Below are 24,034 nucleotides of genomic sequence, written 5' to 3'. Positions count from 1 at the left end.
AGATACTTCATCAACAACGTAAAACAGATTCACCAAAACGCATTCTAGCGGAAACATCATAACTCAGGCTCTACAAGTCCAAATCCAGAAATTCAAAAACCAGTTGAAAGCTAAGAAACAGGAATAAATTTCATCAGAAGGCCTCAACAACCAATTCGGAAGCAATTCCAGCCAAAACAACCAATTACAGTCGCAAATCCCAATTTCGGGTAAACCAGAACAGCAATAGTAATTTTGACTTTTCTCACTCTACACTACTCCGATTGACCTGAAATTTGGTAGGCTCCTCTAAAATGTCATTCCCTACAACTTTCATTTTTTGAGGTAAGGCCAATTCGGCCTCTATCTAGGACCAAAAATTTCGGACAGAATGAAGAACCAAGAACCCTAATTTTCCAGATTTCTTCCAAAACAGAAATTAATTGCAATCTTCCACTTTTTCCACCTCCTAGAGTCATTAAACATCAGTTCCCATCATCAAGGATAGCCACAACATCACATTCATATTAAACCAGAAAATTCATCAATAAATTGAAACTTCATCAATTCATCCAAAACCAAGAAGTAAACCACAAAATTCATCACTTTAACTACCACTAGGCACTAATTAAGCTTCATTAAGTGAAGGAGAAAGTTCAATCACCACTCACCTAGTAAACAAGAGAGGAAGAGTTGTTTGTCACCTTAGCTTCCCAAAACACTTCACCAAACCACTTACTAACACCTAAAGAAGAGATTTTATGGAGTAGAAACAAGTCTAAGTGATTGCTTTGGATGATTTGCACTAGATGGATGCCAAACTTTGAAGAGTTTTTTCTTTCTTCCTTGCTCAAGGTGGCCGGCCACAATGGAGGTAAGAAATGGTGATTTTTGTGGTAATTTTTGAGATATTTAATCAATTGGTCAAATAAGTCAAAAAGGTGAATAGTTGTCATAAGTTACAACCACTCTTAAGGTGACACTTGTCACTTCCTTTAAAACATCTCTATCCTTTAAGTCCCTCTCACATCAATCACATCTCAACCTCTACTTATCTCTTAACACCCGATAAATTTCAACCAGTATCCGAAACTTAACCTAATTGGCCGAATTTTTCCGAACTTCTCACACTAGTGGGTCCCACGTCCGGTATACGCTCTTAATTTCTCAAAATCTATTCGATACTAGAAAAAATCATCTAAAAACTATATTTACTCATAAAAATTATCTAGAAAATGTTCCGGATACAGAAAGTGCAGAAAACAAGTCATGAAAAATGCGAAAACCTAGAAAATGTAATTTACGGGTTCTCACAGAACTAGCTTTTAGCCAAAACATAAAAGTTTTAGTGCTATGTCTTAGCTTTCCAACGCCCCTGGAATCACCTCGTTTGGACTTCAGTAGCCTGAGTTATTATCATTTACACATAAGGTGGTTAACAAGCCCGAATTCGAGATTCTGGTTCTGTTATTTGAGATTTTGACTTAGATACACTACAAACTGGACTGAGTGATCTTCAGTAAAGTTGTAGAGCTTTGTCTTAGCTTCGAAATGGTATAAATTTCACCCCAATCCAATAAGTGTAGCTTCAGTTGTGTCCATTACGCAAAACAATGTCAAATCTGTCTTTTGCTTCTTGACTCAACCTTCATTTCCGCACATGTTCTTAGCTTGCTTTTGTACTTGTATGACTTGGAGCCTATGGAATGGCTATTGAAATGAGATGATTTTGTGTGTGACTTTGGGATTGATTGAGGAAAATAATGAAGCCATAAATGGCTGACAAATAGGTAAATACAAAGGGCGTGCTGCCCAAATTTACGCTCGAGAATTAGGTCGATATACTTGCGACTTAAGTAAGGCTTGAGAGCGAATACCACGTGAACCATCTAGGGTATTTACGTTTTCTTTGCCACTTCGACTCAAATAGCGATTTTAAAGTTTTACAAGTGAGTCTAAGTTTTACAAATATTTTACTTATGTCCTTTGGTTTCAATGTACTTTTTTCACTACCAAAACTTATATTTTATACTAGTACGTATTCGAATTTTCTTTCAATCACTTAAATCTTTTATGGTTGAAGCATAATGTGTTCGTTTGATTATATTAGGATACCTTGGTGATTGAGGGTGTATCCAAAAGGAAACTTTGGACGTTATTTTACTTAAATAGGTGAGTGTTCCTTGTTTGTTATATTTTTCTTGACTTCATGACTTGTGTTATTGTTTGACAATGTGTTAAGTGCTTTCAAGGATTTCCAAAACGAATTTTCTAGGCGAGTGTGTACTTTATCGCGCTCGACCTAAATGAAATGTGAAATTTTTAATGATTTAATGATTGAAACGTTACATGTGTATGGATGTAAACCTTTTGGCTGAACTGGGCCATGCCCTTCGTTACCGATCGACTCGAGCCAGAAGCGGATTCGGTCGGGCGATATGGTGACCCTGGGTGAATATTTGGTATACTCAAGTATTACCTTGTTGTCGGGTGGAGCCTGGCCAACGTCCAAGAGGGGGTGAATGAAATAAATGAACGAACGAGGGTTTTACTTATCGAAATGCATTTTAAAAATGATTGGAGGAATAAGGGGAATGACAGGAGAATGAACGAACGAACGAATAGCTCCCTGTGAGCCCGTATCCTTTTAATGAATGTGTTATTATCGCTTTCCATTGTAAATGTTTCTTGAACTATTGATACTCTGTGATTAATGTATTGGATTGATTGTTTGATTATGTGTTCGGAACCTCACTGAGCTTTTAGCTCATTCCTTTAGTTTTGTTTTCCTTAACAAGGGACGGCGTGTGACAGCCCCACCTCACCCTAAGGCGAACCAAAGGGTTTGGCGGACCGCCTGCCCAGCTCTCGCCAGAACTACGGAGTCGATTCACACAAATCCAATATAGTACGCGCGATAGGACCCAAAGAAAACAAACAATCGGAACCTACTAAGGTGAAAACATGCTTACCAAACCATAAAATCATAGTCTCAACGGAATACATTTAATAGACAAGATTAAACACTTATACATATATTTACATTGGAATCTTGAACAAATTAACATACAAGGCAATCCGAGGTATTCATACTACACAAAATACAATTAGAGCTTCATTTTCAAAAGAGTTTAACAACATGACATATATACTAGCTTGACCCTTTTCTTCCAAAACTATGATTTCCAAGTTTGTCCCCTGTAAGGAAAACAAAGGTAACAGAAAGGGGTGAGCTTTCGCTCAATGAGGTACCAAACATATAGGGGTAAAATCATGGCCTTTCACGTTTAACCAATCAGATACATATACCAGATATAAAGGAAAGCAGTTAGACACAGTGATTCAAAGGGAAAGGATACAAGTGGCTCTCAGGAGCCAGATTTCCATTTGCAGTACTTGATCCGAACCCGTTAACTCTCCGTCAACGTAAATAGAACCAATATATCCGTAGACCCCACTTTACACCAATTTTCGTCCACCAAACATACCCCTACCGGGCTCGAACGCCGAACAGAAACAGTAATGGTAATACTCGAGTATACCGGAATCAAGAGTCCCAATACCCAAAGATTTCCAAAACAGACTACCATGGTTCGTTATCTAATCGACCAGTCCCTTGCCGGCCCGACTTGAGTAACTAGCCACAGGTGTTGAGCTCAGAGGTCACAAAAAGGTCGTTGGATACCAGCCTCCAAACGACGTCCGAACAGACTCAGATATAGTTAACAGTTAATAGGCATATGGACAGACAAGAGAACGAGTGTGATAAAGTACACCCTCATCTCAAACAGAATAAACAGATAGTGCAATCATTTAAATCGCAGATTGCAGGGGCAGAAACCAAGTTAAGCAGCAAATGAGGGGAGTGGTACACTCACCGGTTCCAGTACAGATACTTCAAAAAGTTTTTATCCAAAGTGGCTTTAATCGCCAAGAAACCCTAAAATAATCAAGAAAAAACAATTATAGTTCGCACATCCATAAACCCAGGAAATGGAATGCATAAAAGAGGCTCGACTACATGTCGTACGCCTTTTCAGATTAAGTACTAATACAGAAGAATAAACATATGACTTTTGAGTAAAACATAACAGTTGGTCCTAGGGTTAAAAACAACCCTCAAAACCTTCATGTTTACTAAGATCAACTCAACTTGAAGGAATCGCGTAGCCCTAAAATTTTGGGCAGCATGCCCTCTGTATTTTGCTATATTCCAGCCGTTTATGGCTTCATTATTTTTCCTCAAGTCAGTCCAATTCAACACATAATAAATTTCAATACAATAGCCCTTCAACTAGGCTCAAATTCATCCAAATACAAAGCAAGTCTAGGAATGCAACTAGAAATCAAGTTTTAAGAACAAAAGCTAAATAACAGGTTTGACGTCTCTTAGCGGAACTGACACAACCAAAACTACGCTTATCGGATTGGGGTATAATTTATACCGTTTCGAAACTAAGATAAAGGCTTACAAATTTGATGAAAACCACTCAGTCCAGTTCGTAGTGCCTCTAGGTCAAAATTGCAAATTACAGAACCAGCATCTCACAATCAGACTAGTTAACCGCACTATGATTAAACAACAATAACTCAGGCTACCGAAGTCCGATTGAGGTGTATCTTATGGAGTTTCGAAGCCAAAACATATACCTACATTTTTTATGAAGACCTCCAAAGCTAAAACATGCATGTTCAGAGTCAAAAATTGAAATCCCCACGAAGATAGAAAACTGTCCGTGAAAATAGGGTTTATGGGCAGTCAAGGGTATTTCAGTCATTTCATGGGCTACAGTACTCTGATTGAGTTGAAATTTTGTATTCATCTAGTTAACATCATTTCCTATAACTTTCATGTTTTGTGCTAAGCCAAATTCAGCCTATAACCTAGTCAAACAGAACCAGACAGAACAGGACAAATTGGAACCCTAAAACTGGAATTTCCGCACAAAACCGAAATTTTTCCGCAAACAATCGCAATTAGCACACAAGGGATCTATTTAACACAATTTAATCCATCAATTCAAGCCCAACCATATCCATCATAGGAAAACAGAAAAATTCTCACAAAAATCAGAAATTTAGCTAACTTCACTCTAATCCATAAAATCTTCCATATAATCAACTAATTAGCTACCGTAAGTCACCAATTGACCATTATTAGAAACAAAAGTGAGTTCCAAGAAAAATACCTTAACTCCTCAAGAAAGGTAGTAGCTTAAGGGTCTTTCTTCCAAAACAACTCCACCAAGTCCTTCAAACTCCCTTAACAAGTCAATTTTGTGGACTAATTCAAGAGTTAATCGGTTGGATTTCAAGATTTGTGCAAGAAATGGAAGATATAGTTGAAGCTTTCTTTTCTTTTCTCTCAAGAGGAAGTTCGGCCAAGGAGGTATGAAAATGAAGATGATTTGGGTCAAAATTGGAGTTTTAGTAAAGTGAAAGAAAAGTTAGGCAAGTCAACTTCCAATCGGATCGTGACACTTGGCCCTTCTTAAGTGTATTCTTATCCCTTTATCTACCAAGCTTAACCTAGATAACTATCCTCTAATTATCTCCTAACCCCTTGTAAAATAATATCTCTTCATACAAAACTTCAATTAATCGTCAAAATTTTATCGCACTTAGCGCACTAGCGGCTCCCACGTCGTCAATGCACTTCAAACTTATCAAGACTAACTTATACCATGAAAAATGATTTTAAAACTATATTTACTTATAAAAATCTCAAAAAAGGAATATAATAGGGTTTCATGAAGAAAATGCATGCAAGAAAAGAAAATAACATATTATGAGATAAAGAAAATTTACGTGTCCTCACACGGCGAGCAGGACGAGAGTTTTGTATAGACTAGCCTAGTCTAGTTCTTTGATTTTGTAATGGTTCTCGCCCTAGTGCTTGGCACGGGCTGGATGTGTGGTGAATTGAGAACCTTTGTATATTCGATGTTTGTACTCCCTTTCGAGATAGTAATGTACATAAGTTTTGCTTTAAGTTTTGGATCGTCGTTATATTTATTCTTGTGGATTTATTCTGGTTTTGTTTGAGGGTTGAAGAGAACGACTGAGTCCCGGCGAGAGTTGGGCAGGCGGTCCGTTGACCCCTTTGGTTCGCCTTAGGGGAGGTGGGGCTGTCACATCAACTCTTAATAGTGACTCGATAGGGTTTCGTACTACCACTTTCTCTCTCGTTTAGTACACTTATACACTAATCTTCCAAGGTACCTCCTTTAATATGGTAATTACTCACCCTTAGTAGTCTAGTATTAATTTATCAAATTTCCAATTAGTCGTACCGACGCAACTTTCGGAAAACTATTGACGCGCGCGCGGTAAAAGCTTAATTTGAACTCACTCACATCTAATCGCTCAATTAACTTTTCTTAGTCTACTATTGATTATTCTTAATTCTCCAAAACTAATGCACTCTCAAATCGAATATTATCTCGAAAAATGTGTACTCGTTATTTCTCGCTAAACGAGCAGTAGAGAAATTAAATTTGCTAATGAAACGTATTAAAATTATAAAAGGGACATTTTTACATACAAATGGACTTAAAACGGGTAAAATAAATTATTTGGGGTAAACGGGTGAATAAATAATTAAATAAACCAGTAAAATAAAATAAAAATAAGAAAAATTTCAGGTCCTTACAACCTTCCCTCCTTAAAAGAATTTTGTCCTCGAAATTCATACCTTCCATAACCTCAGATAACCCTGGACCTTGTTATGCTACTAAGAACTCTAGTACATCCGTCATGCGAGTTAAAACTAATCCCATTTGATCATCTCTTCCCCCAACCCTTGGCTCGGCGTTTTGATCAGTAGCAGAATCATTATCTGCCCTTTGGTTTCGGGGTTGTCTGGGTTGACATCCCTTTCGTTGTCCTCTAGTTTCCATGCTCACAGCTAATCTAAATGCATAAATATAACCCCCATACTAAACCATAATTGAAGTATACACACATACCGGTAACAACTCTAAAGAAAAAATGAAATCACTTGCACAAATAACATTATCACCGTACAAGTCAAACACAAACTAGAGTTCATCAGATCATAACACAAGTTACAGTAAAGTAAAGTACATACTAAGTCAAGATCAATAAACAAAAGTAAACAGGTGATTAACAAAAGTATATGCATCTCTAAGGTACAAACTCTTAAGTTCTATTCCCATAGTCCCATTACAAAAAATCAAACGTAGTGTTTCACTAGATTAATTGGAACTAAATGATTCCTGTTCCCTAACACAGTCAACTTCATTCCCACACTAGGATCCTCTGGGTTATGATCTTCTTCACTTCTCTCTCTTAACCTCAACTACATTTCACTTATCTCTGGCCAATATTATCCCACACTCGATTAAAAAATTTTCCGTCCGATGTCTCACTTCTCTTACTACCCGAACTAGACGTCCGTTGACCTCTTGCACTTGCTCTCACAAAATATTAGCCCATTCTTGCTCCCCGCAATAGAGATCTCAAGTCCTTAGCATTGCCCTCAACGCTTGAGTACTCGGGTACAAGAATCCGAAATAAGATAATTCACAACTCGAGCCGGCCGGTCCCAAGAGTAAATCACCACATTTGAGATTCCTACCCATCATACATATTTAATTTTCCCCAACTATCAAGATAAAGGGTTTATACCTATCACATTCATGATTCACAACTTACACTCTAGAAGAGTACTTAAGTCTCTACTCATTCACATAATAAGGACCATAACACCACTTGGCCCAAACTCACCCCGCGCAGAGACCACGCAAAGTGGCTCTGATACCACCTATGACGCCCCCACTTCTCCCAAGGGCGAACCTAAGGGTATCCGCAGAACGCTTGCCCAACTCTCGTGGGGACTCACTACAATCATAATTCAAAAACTAGAAATACTTCAAATATTTTTAATAACATTTAAAGTACTCCAAAACACAATTAGTTAACCTTCAAGCTTAATACAACTCAAAAGAATATGTACTACAGTCGTCTGCTATAATACAATTTAAAATCTTCAAAAGAAAATAATCTAATATTATTCACGGGCACCCTTGGTCTTGAACCCTGTTAAAGAAAACAAAAACGTAGAATGAGCTAAACAGTCCAGTGAGGTTCCAAACTACACTAACAGTTCTAATAAATCAAGTAAATTAAGCATAACACATGTACGGTTCAAGATTGCATATTGGTACATTAGAATGAAACAGTTATCATTGTACAGAAATAAACACACATTGAAAGGATACAGTGTTCACTTGGAACGATTTCGGTCTGCTTCACCTTATAACTCCAGTGATCCCCTCGGTTTGTCTGGCCATCATCTTATCCCTCCAGTGGTAATACTCGAGTATATTGAAATGGTGGCCCAAGGTTCCAACCTACCCGACCGAGCCCAATCCTGGCTCGAGCAAGTTAGTAACCAAGGGCAAGATCCAGTTCAGCTAGAGCTTACAACATGTGCAAGTAATCAAGTAAATCGGTAAACGGTAGTAGTTCACGGTTAACGTTAGAAATTTACGGTTAAGCGGTAGAAATTTATCATTTTAGTAGGTCAAGTGAGATAAAGTACACACTCGCTTTAAAACGGTGGACAGTTACATAGGAGCAATTATAGGGTGCACTTAACACTTAAGCACACAATAACCATGACGTAAACATGTAACAAAACTGTTCAAGTCACGTACACTTATAAGGAACACACATCGAAATCAAGAGTGTAAAACAAGAGCGAGGCAAGATCAAACGAGTTCCTCGGGATCCTCTTGATCACCTGAGACATGTACAATTATAATTCACCTAGGTATTCAACCAAGGTCTAGTAGTATTCCCACTACTCTCACTTAAGAGATAACGCATTCAAATCGAATGCAAATATCACTTAATAACTTAATCCATGAGGGTAGCATTTGAAAATATCTAAGAATACATTAATCCAAGTCAAGTCATGTCCAAGATTCTCCAAGTTGAAGATTAAACAGATCTCTAAGTTTTGACACGAAAACCGAGGAAGATGGATGTATTTACTTGGAAGCTTGGCCAAAACATTCCGGGCATTACTAATTAAGTTCACAAGAAACCTTTCAAATCATTCTTTTAAAATACTTGTGTAATTGCCAACTCTAGTACAATTATCAAGGCCATAAGAATAGGGGTTGAAGTCCCTAATATAAGTACGAGGAGAAGTACCATTAATCAAGAGAGTTATATGACCAAGTAATTCCATCAAAAGAGGTTTAACCTTCGGAGACCAAGATTTGAAATGAAAGTTCAAAGTTCCAAAGAGACCTTGTATTAAACTATGAAATCAAACTTAAAACAGTCCAACAATCACAAAGGAAGGTGGAAAGTTCTTAAAGGAGTAATTTGGTTGAAACAGAAATTTTCCAGTTTAGAGTGACATTACTTTGAAAAAATCGTATCTCGAGTTTTGTAAGTCCAAAAATGGAAAAATTTATACCGTTGGAAACTAAATTCAGAGTACTAAAAGTTCTCAGAAGACATTTTTGCATGATTCCAACTAGAAAGTATTCATAATTCAGCTCAAAGTTTCAGTTCCAAGAAGTCAGGTTTGAACCAGTCTTGGTTTTTCAGCAAACTTTGGGAATTTGACATAATTCACAGAAAGTGAATCAACCTTTGAAATTCGTAACACATAAGAGTTTTAACCATGGTTTCAAACACAACAAACCAAACTAAATTCAGAGTTTCAAGTATCGAGATACATCAGTTCAAAGTTGGTCGCGTTTTGTAAACTGTTCAGTCATTTTCTAGATTTGAAAAGCTATCTTTGAAAAGTATCATTTAGCCATCTTTCCTTTTCAAACATTTTTGTAAGTCCCAAAGACAACCAAGAGGGGGGGGTGAATTGGGTTATTCAAAATCTTAATCAGATTTAGGCAATTTTTGCTAAATGAAAATTTCCTTCTTTTCTAGTAATGATCAACCAAGTGGATTAGAAGACAAGAGCAATATTGATCAGAAACACAAGTATAAACAAGCAATGAGAATTTTATTAAACAGAAAAGTAAATTGGGGAATCAAACCAAGTGTCTACCAAGCTATCCTCAAACTTGAAGACCACACACTAGGAAGAGCAACTTCTCTTTGATGGAAGACGATCAACTAGATGTACAATGGAGGGAGCACTTCCTCCTTGCCCTAAGCCTCACTTAGTCAAGCTAAGAAGTTTTACAATCACTCAGAAAACCCTCAACAAAGCTACACTAAAGATCCTTTCAATCACAAAAGAAATGCTCACCAGAAATTCACACCACTTTAAAACAAATCTAGCTTTGGAGACTATTTTCTAGCTAAAATATCTCTTGAGATCTTGTAAACAAAGTGTGCAAAAGTCCTTCCTTCGTTCAGAACAGTTTGTTTTTAAAGGGGAACAGAAATGAGCTTCATTAAAGCTTCCAACGGATAGAAGGCAGATGAAGGGTCAACTAGCCGTTGGGGCTTTCGGACGTCCGACGATCAAATCATCGTCCGAACCAATCGTCCGAAAATAGCCAAGTTGAAGTTCGGACATCCGATGAGATTTTTGTCGTCCGACAGCACAGCGTCCGATCGTAGGCCGAGAGCTAGCAAGTTATCTTGGAATTTTTCGGACGTCCGATCTGGTTGATATGCGTCCGAGGTGTGCGTCCGATCCTTCCGGACGTCCGACAGTTTCCTTTCGGCCGTCCGACCTGATTGTCCTGTTTTTGCTTCTCATTTTGGTTGTCTTGCATTTCATGACATATTTGAACCTGATTCTTGGATAGACAGAAACACTTGTATTTGAAGGAGGTTAGATAAACATTTCAAAGTACCAAGAATGACAAACTAGACATACTTAAAAGACAGTATCTTTGATTGGAACAAAACAATGACTAAATTCATTTATATTATTTCAATCTTGTTTGCCACATCCAAAGCATCGTAGACTGGAGTCAATCAAACATATGCTTTCCTTGTTCCATCAGGCCTGATCAATCTTGGTCAGTATAAACGAACTTTTGTGATCATCAAAACCAAGAATAACAGTTTTGTCCCACACAATCAGCCTCAATTAGCTCAAATGTTGAAACTAAGGTTCCATAAACATCCAATGAGCAATTTAGAGGTAATTGACATCAAAGTTTTCGAAACAAAACATTCCAAAACAATTCGGCCAGCAAGAGGGAAGAAACTTTCCAGTTTCCAGTTTTGCTGCAATTTAAAAATCAGGCCATATCTCATTCTATACAAACTCAAATAAAGAATGGTTGGTGGTGTTGGAAACTAGGTTCCAAAAGCTACATTTGGTCGGAAGAAATCATTTCCAAAATCAGTTCACAAGTAGTTCAAATTCAAGCCACAAATTACAGCTTCTCATTTCCATTCGAATGAACAGGCTGAACAGAACAGCCAACTTTATCAGTTCACTGCAGTTCACACAAAATGAACTAGACAGTGATTTTTATACCATTAGAAAGCTACGAATGTCTAGTTTCAAATGCCACAAATGGCACTTGATTTTGACTTTTGTACAAAGAGTTATGTTTGATCAAAGATAGACTGTTCAGGCCTTCGAATGACCATTTCCAGATTTCTTGCAAATTTCGAAAATTCAAGTTTTGCTCAACCAAATCAAATTATTTTTAGTAGACACTTTCTATACACAATATACAACATATATCAACTAATTTCGCAGCCAAACAACCACCAAAATTTCGAAATACATGCACGAAATTCACTGGACAGATTCGGCCATCTTGCTTCCTCTCACGGTTTTCTCTCTTTCTTTTTCCTCTTCTAGTTTCTTCTAGTAAAACTCATCACAAACACACTAACACACACATAAACATCATGGCAGCCCACATATAACCAATATGGGAGTTCATAGAGCCCACTTCAACCAACCAAATCCAAGCAACAACAATAAGGAAGCTACAAGCTTCAAAACCAAAAAATGAAACAAGAAAGTAAAAGCTTTGGTGGAGATGTTTATACCTTCAAAACTCAAGATGAAACTCTATATTTTTGTTGTGAGAAACTCCTTAAAATAGGCCCTAACCAGCCGGCCCCTCTCTTCCCTTCAAGCTAGAACAAGAACCCAAGGAATTTGTAAGTTGGATGATGAAGAACAAGCAAGCTTGGAGCTAGAGGATGAAGCTTTCTTTCTTCCCTCTTTTTTTTTCTTGTGTTGGTAGGCTGAAACAATGAGGGAATGAGGAGAGAGAGATAAGGGTTTGGTAGTCTAATTGCTTGGAGGGAAAGAATGAAATAGTAGCCATAAGTGTTGGGCAAAAGTCAACTTTTAATAGTGACTCGATAGGTTTTCGTACTACCACTTTCTCTCTCATTTGGTACACTTATGCACTAATCTTCCAAGGTACCTCCTTTAATATGGTAATTACTCACCCTTAGTAGTCTAGTATTAATTTCTCAAATCTCCAATTACTCGTACCAGCGTGACTTTCGGGAAACTATTAACGCGCGCGCGGTAAAAGTTTAATTTGAACTCACTCACATCTAATCGCTCAATTAACTTTTCTTAATCTACTATTGATCATTATTAATTCTCCAAAACTAATGCACTCTCGAATCGAATATTATCTCGAAAAATGTGTACTCGTTATTTCTCACTAAACGAGCAGTAGAGAAATTAAATTTGCTAACGAAACATTTTAAAATTATAAAAGGGACATTTTTGCATACAAATGGACTTAAAATGGGTGAAATAAATTATTTGGGTAAACAGGTGAATAAATAATTAAATAATCCAGTAAAATAAAATAAAAATAAGAAAAATTTCGGGTCCTCACAATTAGAACTTATTCCAATTTTAATAGCACTTAAAATAATGGGATTGCATGATCTAGGTAGTAGGCCATGATCATGAACCCCAATGTCGGACAATTATCCTCTGATTATGAACCGTTTACTTTGGTGAAAAAAGAATAAAAAATGTTTTAACTTTTCAAACAATTATTCGCAATAATTATTTGCTGTCCAAATGCTTATTTGGTACTTCTATTTTTCGCAAAAGTCGACACTTCTATATCTCAAATAATATCCAAATAATAACCTATCCAAATGTCACTGTTGTTTCCTACATTGAAATCTAATGAATGATTGCCACATCATTCAACGAGATATGACTTGCTATATATAGAGTGATCTTTTCTTTTCTTTTTTGTATTTTTTTTAATATTTCTAGTAGAAGCTTAGTATGTTCAAGGAAAGAAAATATGCCCCTTAAAACTTGATCACCAGGGGAAAGTCTTTATCATCTTTGACAATTCTTATTGGACAAAGAGTAACATATTCTCAATCAATGATTTAACAATTTCTAAAACTAATAGATCTCAATATGCCTTAAAGACCTTTAAAAGGAGAGAAGATGCTATGATCTTTTTGGAAATCAATTTCTCAATTTGTATCTCTAAATGATGATAATAATCTATATTTCAAATGTTTGAAATTATTATAATCTAAGAGTCAAAGATATTTATTTTATCATTTAATGGTGAATTTAACTCGAATGTATAATACCGAAAAGAAATTGTAGAATCTCGCTAAAAGTAGACAGCCTTGCTAATGTTGTTTTGTAAAATAGCTAACCAGCTATAGAAATTTTGGCTCAAAAAGATGGAAAATATACTTACTAGATGGGTTGTATGCAAGAAATAATACTAATTTTGGGCACACTACTGTTGGCTGAAAAAGTAATGCACACAAACTCAATGAACTTATGATCTATGATGAGATCAACACAATCAATTGTTAGGTTGTAATCCCTTCTTTTCTTTTTCTTTTTGTACAAGAAACAATTGCTATACTAGTACTATCTAGAAATTTTTAGGTTATTATTCTTTCGGTTTTAAAAACACTCTCTTTAAATGATTGCAATACCATTATTCGATTATTCAATTTAGTATCATTATTAACAAAAATGTTATCACAAATTTGGCACGCTACAAGAAAAATATCAAAAGTGACAACATTTCTGGTCACAGAAAATTCGAAAGTCATCACTAATGAATGTCATCGACAGCATCAAGATTACCACTCAGTCATCACTGAAGGCTCGTCAGTAAATGTGAATAGTCTCAAAACATAAAAAGTCGTTATTGAATGAAAAACGTTTATGACAATCTTTGTTGCCACTCATTATTTATATATTATGATGACTTCAGCTTTGTCAAACAAATTATACATGAAGTTGTCACTATTGAGTGGTCAATGTGTCACAAGTGGCTTGTTGTCACTGGTGCTAGACCATTTAGTGACAACGCTTTATTGTCATTCTTGTTGTACATTCAGTGACAATATCATTGTCAATGAGACTTTTTGTTCAGTGCCAACATTTTGTTGTCATTGTTATAATCAGTTGATCAAGATAGCCTGATAAAGATCAGTTAACATTTCTAGGATATCATCACAATCACTATGTTTCTCATCTCTATCTATTTCATCACTTTCATCATTATTAGATTCATCTAAACTCTCACCATGATAAATCCTTCTAGTATAACTTTAAACTATTCCTTCTAAATCCAAATACAATATAAGAGCAAAAGGTTGCCAAAAAATAATTATGTTGCATTAGCAAATATGTTATAGGACTTTAACTAAGTTTAGAGTACTTGTTAATAGTTTTATTGCTTCATAATCAGAGAACTCTTAAGTTAACATACAGTGAATACAAACATACGAATAGTTGAAACTTCAAATTTTGAATAGATTACCTTCCAAAAGGAGATTTTATAAAAGTTAATGGAAACATAATTCTATAAGTTTCATTGCACTAAATTCATAGTTCATTGAAAGTGGGCACAACCTAAACATGAACCTACTAGACCTTTTTAATTGGATAATAAAGAAACCATGAGCTAAACAAAGAGGTGGACCAAAAACTGTCTCTGTTGCACCATTCTTTCTAGCTAAAACTATAAAAAAAATGATGAAAAATAATAAACTTGTTAGGCTCAATATTGTGTAATTCAAAGTCTGAATTATATTAGGCAAAAGTTTCAATATCCTAGCAAACAAAACTACTAAGGCAACTTATACTTGCAATTCTAAGCCAAAAGCTATAAGTTCTCACACATACCATATTTCCTTGTACCAAAACTTCAACTAGTTCCATGGGGACAATTCCATAATTCAAAGGAAACAATTATAAAATTGTTATAATAATATAAAGAATAAAACCACAAGCATTTAGAACAAACAAAATATACTACTGATACTACATAACCGCACTATGTACTAGTCAAGAAATTATGGCCCGTCAACTACGATACTACATATAGATATTACCCACGCATGGAATGAGTAAGAAATTGCATAGACAACAACCACAAAATGATTCAAAACACACCTCTAAGATTACAAAATCTCCATTATTTGAGGTACACAACAAAGCTCAAGTTAAATTAATTTAGGGTAATAAAAATTTAGGGCATCACTGAGAATAACAATCTTTCACCCCAAAAAGCTAGAGAAAGCATAACCCGGGTGAGAAACTAAGGAGAAACTAGACAAATGATGAAGAAGAAGAGAATTTACCCAAAAATTGAATGTTTGGAGTAAAAGATTGGGTGAATGAAATTTGGGGAAAATTGAAATTTGAGTAAGAAGAAGAGAAGTTTACCTTTTTATGGCAAGTGCATAAAGAAGACATCAAAATAAACAGCTTAATATGGAGGATTGAAACTAGAGGAGACTGAGAGCAGAAGTGAGAGAGAGAGAGAGACTACATGTTTAGGAGAAAGTGAGAGAGAGTGTGTGTGTGTTTCATTCATTTTGATTGTTTACAAAATTTTCACTTAAGTGAGAGAGTTGGAACGCAAGAGAGAAAGGCCTAAGTATCAAACTTATCCCAAATTTTCACTTACAAAAGTATGCCTCCACCAATTTTCAAATCCCACTAATGCTTTTCTTTCATTTTGAACAAAAATTTTGATCCAATTTTCAGTTTTGCTTTTTTTTTCTTTCAATTTTCAAAGAAAGGTTTTTTGCTTTTCTTTGTTTTAACTTAAACATTTTAATTAAGTATACTAGACCTTCAATGCTTTCTTTTTCACAAAAAATTTTGTTGTAGGTTAGAATAATTTTTAAGTTCATAATATCACTAAAACTTTTGTTAAAACTTTTGTTAAATTTTTAATGATTCAATCAAGCAGAGAAACTTAAAAGGTAGAAAAGCATGTTTTAGTTGACAATTTACTCTTTTTTAAACAAGTGAATGGTTGCTTGAACTAATAAAATGACCAAGATTAATGCAAAAGTAATTTGTGCAGAATTGAGGACAATTCTATGGCAGCTAAAGTTGTCACCACTTCGAGGGACGTGTTTTAGTGACACTGTATGAAGAGTAATCAGAATAGGGTGTAGATTCAGTGATGACATTCACCACTTGTCAGTATTGAAAATGCCAGATCACCGGCATGATCTAGCGAAAATAAATCAATGAAGACATACCATCGTTGTCATTAAAGACTTCACTCCTTGGATAAAAACTATGACAAGCCATGCTGTTGTGGCTGAAATAGCTATTCTGTGACAAGATTTATGTTGTTGCTAAAAAATGTCGACACTAATGATCTTTTTTCATGTAGTGGCACTAACTTAGGCATTTGAAGGCGTATTTTTCTGATTACTATATACTTAAATGCAAATTTTCTTTTAATATCTTCTTACAACATTGTGAGCTATTGTCAAGAGCTCTTGAGTGTACTATTTTTTCTCTACAAAACAAGATGTAGTAGCTAATACAAATAGTAGAAATGCTTTAAAATTGTTCTTTTTCTCAGTAGAAATGCTTTTTCTTGGATTCAAATAGTTTTCTTGAATTTCTATTTTGTAATATGTACTAATAAATCCTGAAATATAATTTAACAATCTATAAACCAAACTTAATTGAATGATTAACAGTTTTTAGCCAAAATTTTAAGAATATATTCTTGCAACTTGTTTTTGTTTCTCAACCTTTTATTTCTATACAAATTTGTAATAAGTAAGATTTTTTTGTGGTATGAAAATCATTTTTATTTCCTAAAAGTGGTTTTCAATGTTACGTTATCTCACATGGGCTAAAGCATTAAAAGAAGTTTGGATTTGGGGAGATAGGTGATGTTTTTGAAAGTTGAGAGAAGGTCGGTGATATTGTTAGAATTCTCAGGGGAAGTTTCTTAAATTATCATAAAATCAATCACTCGCTTGTCCAAAATAGGCTAGGTCCATTAATTTAAGCTACATTTAAGTAGTGGAATTTACAAGTTGGGTATCAGCCCCATTGAAGAGGAAAGTGATTTGATCCGGACTTACTGGTTATGAAAAGAATACACCATTATTATTAGATGCACAAAAACTCATCTACATTTCAATTTGAAATCCAAATCTTGCTTGTATGTTATGCATTCAATCATGATAGTGTATAAACTATCGGTGTATATAAAATTTATTTAAAAATAATATAAATAGTATCTGCTCCATGATCATAAGTTACTTGAAGAATCTTGTAGCCATCATACAGGTTTGAATATCTGTGTATTTGAACCTCAATTTTTTGGGTAAGAAAAACAACCACCACCACTATAATCTGGTCACCGGCTATGGCGACAATTTCTAGTCACGAGTAGTGACCACAGAGGGGGCAAGGGGAGAGGGTTTGCGGGAGACAGGAGGAGGAAGGAGAGGAGGGGAGGGAAGGAAGAGAGAGGAGGAGGGAGGAGAAAGAAGGGGGAGGAAGAAAGGGAGGATTGGGAAGGAGGAAGGAGGAAAGGGAGAAAGGAAGGGGGGAAGAGGTAGCGGAGTGGTGGTAAAGTTTTGATAAAATTTTAAAAATATCTCATTAAAATTTTAAATTTTTAAAATGTCTCAAAATATAATTCAAAAATAACCCCAAAAACACCATTAAAACATCTACAATAAATTTTTTTTACATATATTGCTATAGTAAAATATTTAAAAAATACTCTAAAGAACAGGTAATCCAAACAGAGCAAATTTCCATAACTTGTACAAAAAGCAATTCCCCTGTTAGTACTGCTAGTCTAAATTGTAGATGGTGGGGCAATGTCTTTAATCTGACTTGAGTAACCAAGGATGACTCCGTCCAATGCGAAAATACATTATTTTGGAATTCACTTGAAAAATAGAAACATCCAAGACTTGAGCAACTTCATAGATTCTTCAATTGGTGGTCAAAGAGAATAATCTACAAATTCTATTGACATATTTTAAACCAAACATATTTAGAATTTTAATAGTTTCAAAAATTGATTTGTTACTTTATAATTATATTAGATTTGGTATCACAGTTGGTTTAGAAAATAGAATTGAGTCATGTTTTGGTATTATAATTATAACAAGATTTGTGGTTATGTTTCGCTATTTAAGGACTTGAAGTCCTAAGTTTGCAGTTGAGGAAAATTAATGAATTGAAACAGAATATTTTGTTTTCTCTCAAGCTTTTCTTATTTGTAAGATTTTAATGTTATTTCCACTACGTGATTTTTTGTGCTAACAATGTAAGTCCCAAAGACAACCAAGAGGGGGGGGTGAATTGGGTTATTCAAAATCTTAATCAGATTTAGGCAATTTTTGCTAAATGAAAATTTCCTTCTTTTCTAGTAATGATCAACCAAGTGGATTAGAAGACAAGAGCAATATTGATCAGAAACACAAGTATAAACAAGCAATGAGAATTTTATTAAACAGAAAAGTAAATTGGGGAATCAAACCAAGTGTCTACCAAGCTATCCTCAAACTTGAAGACCACACACTAGGAAGAGCAACTTCTCTTTGATGGAAGACGATCAACTAGATGTACAATGGAGGGAGCACTTCCTCCTTGCCCTAAGCCTCACTTAGTCAAGCTAAGAAGTTTTACAATCACTCAGAAAACCCTCAACAAAGCTACACTAAAGATCCTTTCAATCACAAAAGAAATGCTCACCAGAAATTCACACCACTTTAAAACAAATCTAGCTTTGGAGACTATTTTCTAGCTAAAATATCTCTTGAGATCTTGTAAACAAAGTGTGCAAAAGTCCTTCCTTCGTTCAGAACAGTTTTTTTTTAAAGGGGAACAGAAATGAGCTTCATTAAAGCTTCCAACGGATAGAAGGCAGATGAAGGGTCAACTAGCCGTTGGGGCTTTCGGACGTCCGACGATCAAATCATCGTCCGAACCAATCGTCCGAAAATAGCCAAGTTGAAGTTCGGACGTCCGATGAGATTTTTGTCGTCCGACAGCACAGCGTCCGATCGTAGGCCGAGAGCTAGCAAGTTATCTTGGAATTTTTCGGACGTCCGATCTGGTTGATATGCGTCCGAGGTGTGCGTCCGATCCTTCCGGACGTCCGACAGTTTCCTTTCGGCCGTCCGACCTGATTGTCCTGTTTTTGCTTCTCATTTTGGTTGTCTTGCATTTCATGACATATTTGAACCTGATTCTTGGATAGACAGAAACACTTGTATTTGAAGGAGGTTAGATAAACATTTCAAAGTACCAAGAATGACAAACTAGACATACTTAAAAGACAGTATCTTTGATTGGAACAAAACAATGACTAAATTCATTTATATTATTTCAATCTTGTTTGCCACATCCAAAGCATCATAGACTGGAGTCAATCAAACATATGCTTTCCTTGTTCCATCAGGCCTGATCAATCTTGGTCAGTATAAACGAACTTTTGTGATCATCAAAACCAAGAATAACATTCTCCCCCTTTTTGATGATGACAAAACAAAAGTTTGAAATGATTGCAATGAAAACTCCCCCTTTCAAAATAGACAAGAACTCCCCCTGTCTTAGTGAATCACAAAATTTGAAAATTTTGAAAAACTCCCCCTCACAAAGCTGCCCATCCGAGTTAAACAATTAAGCATATCAGCCACTCCAAATTTAAACAATCAATCCAACATATCCTAACATCACCAATCATCAATCATGCCAACATCACCAATTATCAATCATCACTCAATCCAATCATTTGATACCATATCTCCCCCTTTTTGTCATCACAAACGGGCAACCAATCACATCAACATATCCACAAATTCACAAATTTAGACAAGTTCACACATCAAAACTTAGACCATCAATCAGAATAGACAATCATCCATCAAAATATTCAGACATCCATCAAAACAGTACTTAAACATCCAAAACAAAACTTAAAAAATATCCATTACATTACATATTCATTGTTGAATACCACGAAAACATAAAAGAGACAAAGAAAATGCAAATGTCCTAAATGATGAACTAAGTGGATCCAGGTGTCCTCCGAGAGAGTTGATATTGATCAAGATCCTCCTCTTCAGTTTCTTCATCATCTTCAGCAGCCTCTTCAACTGGTGCCTTGCCTTTATCTGATGTAGAGGTGCCATGAGGAGTCACAGGGGTTGAAGAACCAGGATCCGGAATTGATGAACTTGGATCAGTGGGGTGTGACTCTTTGTCATGGGAAACTTCCTCAACTACAGGGGGGGAAACAGGAGGTTCTTTTTATCTAGGAAGGCAGTTTGTTGCTCAGAGGACATAGTGAGCATTAGACCATGTTCTAGAAGAAGAACATGCTGTTTGAGTTCACGAAGGAGCTCAATTACTTCATCACTGGAAGAGGAAGATGCCTTAGAGGCAGATTTCCTAGGATGAATGGGAGTGAGTGGAATAGATGAAGGATCATGTGCAGCCTTAGACCTAAGTTCACTAGAAGATGCACCCTTATAAGCCCACAGATTATCTTTGAAAACAATATTTTTCCTTTCAAAATACCCTTTTGTAAAGGCATAAGAAGATGCTTCTTTAGGACAAACACCTTGTAAGTCCCACAGACAACCAAGAGGGGGGGGTGAATTGGTTTGATTAAAATCTTAACCAAGTTTATGCACTTTTTCGTTAATGAAAATTTACCTTCCTTTTTAGTAATGATCAACCAAGTAGATAAGAAGACAATAGCAATATTGATCAGAGAAGCAAGTATAGATAAGCAATGAATATTTTATTAAACAGAAATGTAAAATAGAGAGACAAACCAAGTGTCTACCAAGCTTAACCCAAACTTGAAGACCAAACACTAGGAAGAGCAACTTCTCTTTGATGAACGAAGATCAACTAGATGTACAATGGAGGGAGCACTTCCTCCTTGCCCTAAGCCTCACTTAGTCAAGCTAGGAAGTTTTACAATCACTCAGAAAACCCTCAACAAAGCTACACTAAAGATCCTGTCAACCACAAAAGAAATGCTCAACAGAAATTCACACCACTTTAAAACAAATCTGCTTTGGAGACTATTTTCTAGCTAAAATATCTCACTAGATCTTGTAAACAAAGTGTGCAAAAGTCCCTACTTCGTTCAGACCAGTTTGATTTTAAAGGGAACCAGAAATGGGCTTCATCAATGCTTCCAACGGATAGAAGGCAGCTGAAGAGTCAACTAGCCGTTGGGCTGTCGGACGTCCGACGATCGAATCATCGTCCGAACCAATCGTCCGATGATAGCCAAGTTGAGGTTCGGACGTCCGATAAGTTCTTTGTCGTCCGACAGCACAGCGTCCGACCTTGGGCCGAGAGCTAGCAAGTTATCTTGGAATTTTTCGGACGTCCGATGCGATTGATTAGCGTCCGATGGTAAGCGTCCGATCCTTCCGGACGTCCGATGCTTCTATGTGAGCGTCCGACGGTGCTTCCTTCCTGATGTTCTTCATCCTTTCGGACGTCCGACAGTTTCCTTTCGGCCGTCCGACCTGATTGTCCTGTTTTTGCTTCACATTTTGGTTGTTTTTCTTTTGATGACATATTCGAACCTGATTCTTGGATAGACAAAAACACTTGTTTTTGAAGAAGGTTAGATAAACATTTCAAAGAACTTTTGTGATCACCAAAACCAAGAATAACATTCTCCCCCTTTTTGATGATGACAAAACAAAAGTTTGAAATGAAATTTGATGATTGCAATGAAAGCTCCCCCTTTCAAAATAGACAAGAACTCCCCCTGCCATAGTGAATCAAAGAACTTTTGAAAACCTCCCCCTCACTAGACTGCCCAACCGAGTTTAGACAATCATCCAAAATCATGACAATTAAGTAACACACAACCAACATATCACCAATTCAATCCATCAGCAAAATTCAAATTTAATTAAACCATCAATCAATTCATCATATCCAACATTATCAATCATCAATCAGATCTCTCCCCCTTTTTGTCATCACAAAAGAGCAAACCAAAAACATCCATCTTATACACAAATACATCTTATCCAAAATGTAAACCAAAAACAATTCATTCCATTCACATAAACAGAATAAACAAACATCACCAGTACTTAAACATCACCAATAACTTCCATCAAGATACTTAGAAACATCACAGAACTTAAACATAAACAAGAATATCCATTATATTACACCTCAGTACTTAGATCATCCATCAACACACACCAAAAGAAACTGAGAATATCCATAACATAACATATTCTAAAAGAGACAAACAAAATGCAAATGTCCTAAATGATGATCTACGTGGATCCAGGTGTCCTCCGAGAAAGCTGATATTGGTCGAGATCCTCTTCTTCAGTGTCTTCATTATCTTCAGCAGCTTCTACAATTGGTGCCTTGCCTTTGTCTGATGTGGAAGGGCCATGAGGAGTCACAGGAGTTGCTGGATTCGGATCTGGAACTGATGAACCTGGATCAGTGGTTCGAGGTTCTTTGTCATGTGAGACTTCCTCAACCACAGGTGGAGGAAAAAGAAGATTCTTTTTGTCAAGAAAGGCAGTTTGTTGCTCAGAAGACATGGTGAGCATGAGACCATGTTCTAGAAGAAGAACATGCTGTTTGAGTTCTTGAAGAAGCTCAATTACTTCATTACTGGAAGAGGAAGATGCTTTAGTGGCAGACTTCCTAGGGTGAATGGGAGTGAGTGAAATGGGTGAAGGATCACGTGCAGTCTTAGACCTAAGTTCACTAGAAGATGCACCCTTATAAGCCCACAGATTATCTTTGAAAACAAGATTTTTCCTTTCAAAATACCCTTTTGTAAAGGCATAAGAAGATGCTTCTTTAGGACAAACACCTAGAATAGGGACTTTGTAAAACTCAAAAATCTTTTGAAGAAACTTTCCATAAGATAATTTTCTGCGAGAATCAGTGGCATAGCGAAGTAAGAACTTGCACATGACAAAACCAAAATCAATACGAATTTTTTCTTGAAAACAATAAAAGAGGTACAACTCCATTTTGTTTGCATCAGTTCTGTGGCCATCAGTAGGCACAAGCAGGTTTGAAATGATAGAAAAAGCAATTAAATTCACAGGGGCCAGATCAATCAATTTAGCATCAGCAGGTGAGGAAAAACTTCTTTTGAAATAGGTTAACATTTTTGTCCCATCAAAATGATTTGCAGCAGTAGGAAGCTCTTCATAAGAAAAGAAATTAGCAATCTTATCTTTGCATAAACGTTCAATGGTAGTATTTAAAATGGAGTTCACGATTTCAGAATCAATGATTAAGTCTACCCCATTAACTCTGGAAAATATTTCAGTTGGGTCAGAACCTTTCCTTAGATTGGCAAAAAATTGATGCAACATATCAGGATAGTAGACATTTGGCATAGAAATAAGATGTGACCATTTCTGGAAAGCAAATAGACTCAGAATGGATTCTAAACCTATGGAGCGAAATTCAGAGGGGTTTACAGTTCTTTGAGGGATGACACCCTTCTGGGATATCCAGGAGTATTTGTCTTTCGCAGCATCATCAAAGAATGTAGGAGGAGGAACTGATTTAGGAGGCGGTTGAGAGGAGGTCCCCTGTCCAGATTCAGGCTGAGATGTGGGTTGTGGAGTAGGCCGTGACATTTGACCCTTGATAGCTCCCCTTTTGAAGCGTTTGGATATCCGTTTGACAGTAGGAAGATCCTCATCCTCATCCCTGAGTGGATGCTTGCGTCCGGCAGTAACTTTTCCTCCCCTTAGATTCACCATTGTTCTAAATGGGTGAGAGAATGGAGGATGCAAATGAGCACACAAGCAAGTAGCGGAAGTGAATCGCACAGAAATTTGGAAC

Source organism: Coffea eugenioides, chromosome 2 (assembly GCF_003713205.1).
Source record: "Coffea eugenioides isolate CCC68of chromosome 2, Ceug_1.0, whole genome shotgun sequence".
In the NCBI taxonomy this organism is placed as follows: Eukaryota; Viridiplantae; Streptophyta; class Magnoliopsida; order Gentianales; family Rubiaceae; genus Coffea; species Coffea eugenioides.
The sequence above is the reverse complement of the archived record's forward strand: the minus strand, read 5'-3'. Positions refer to the sequence as shown.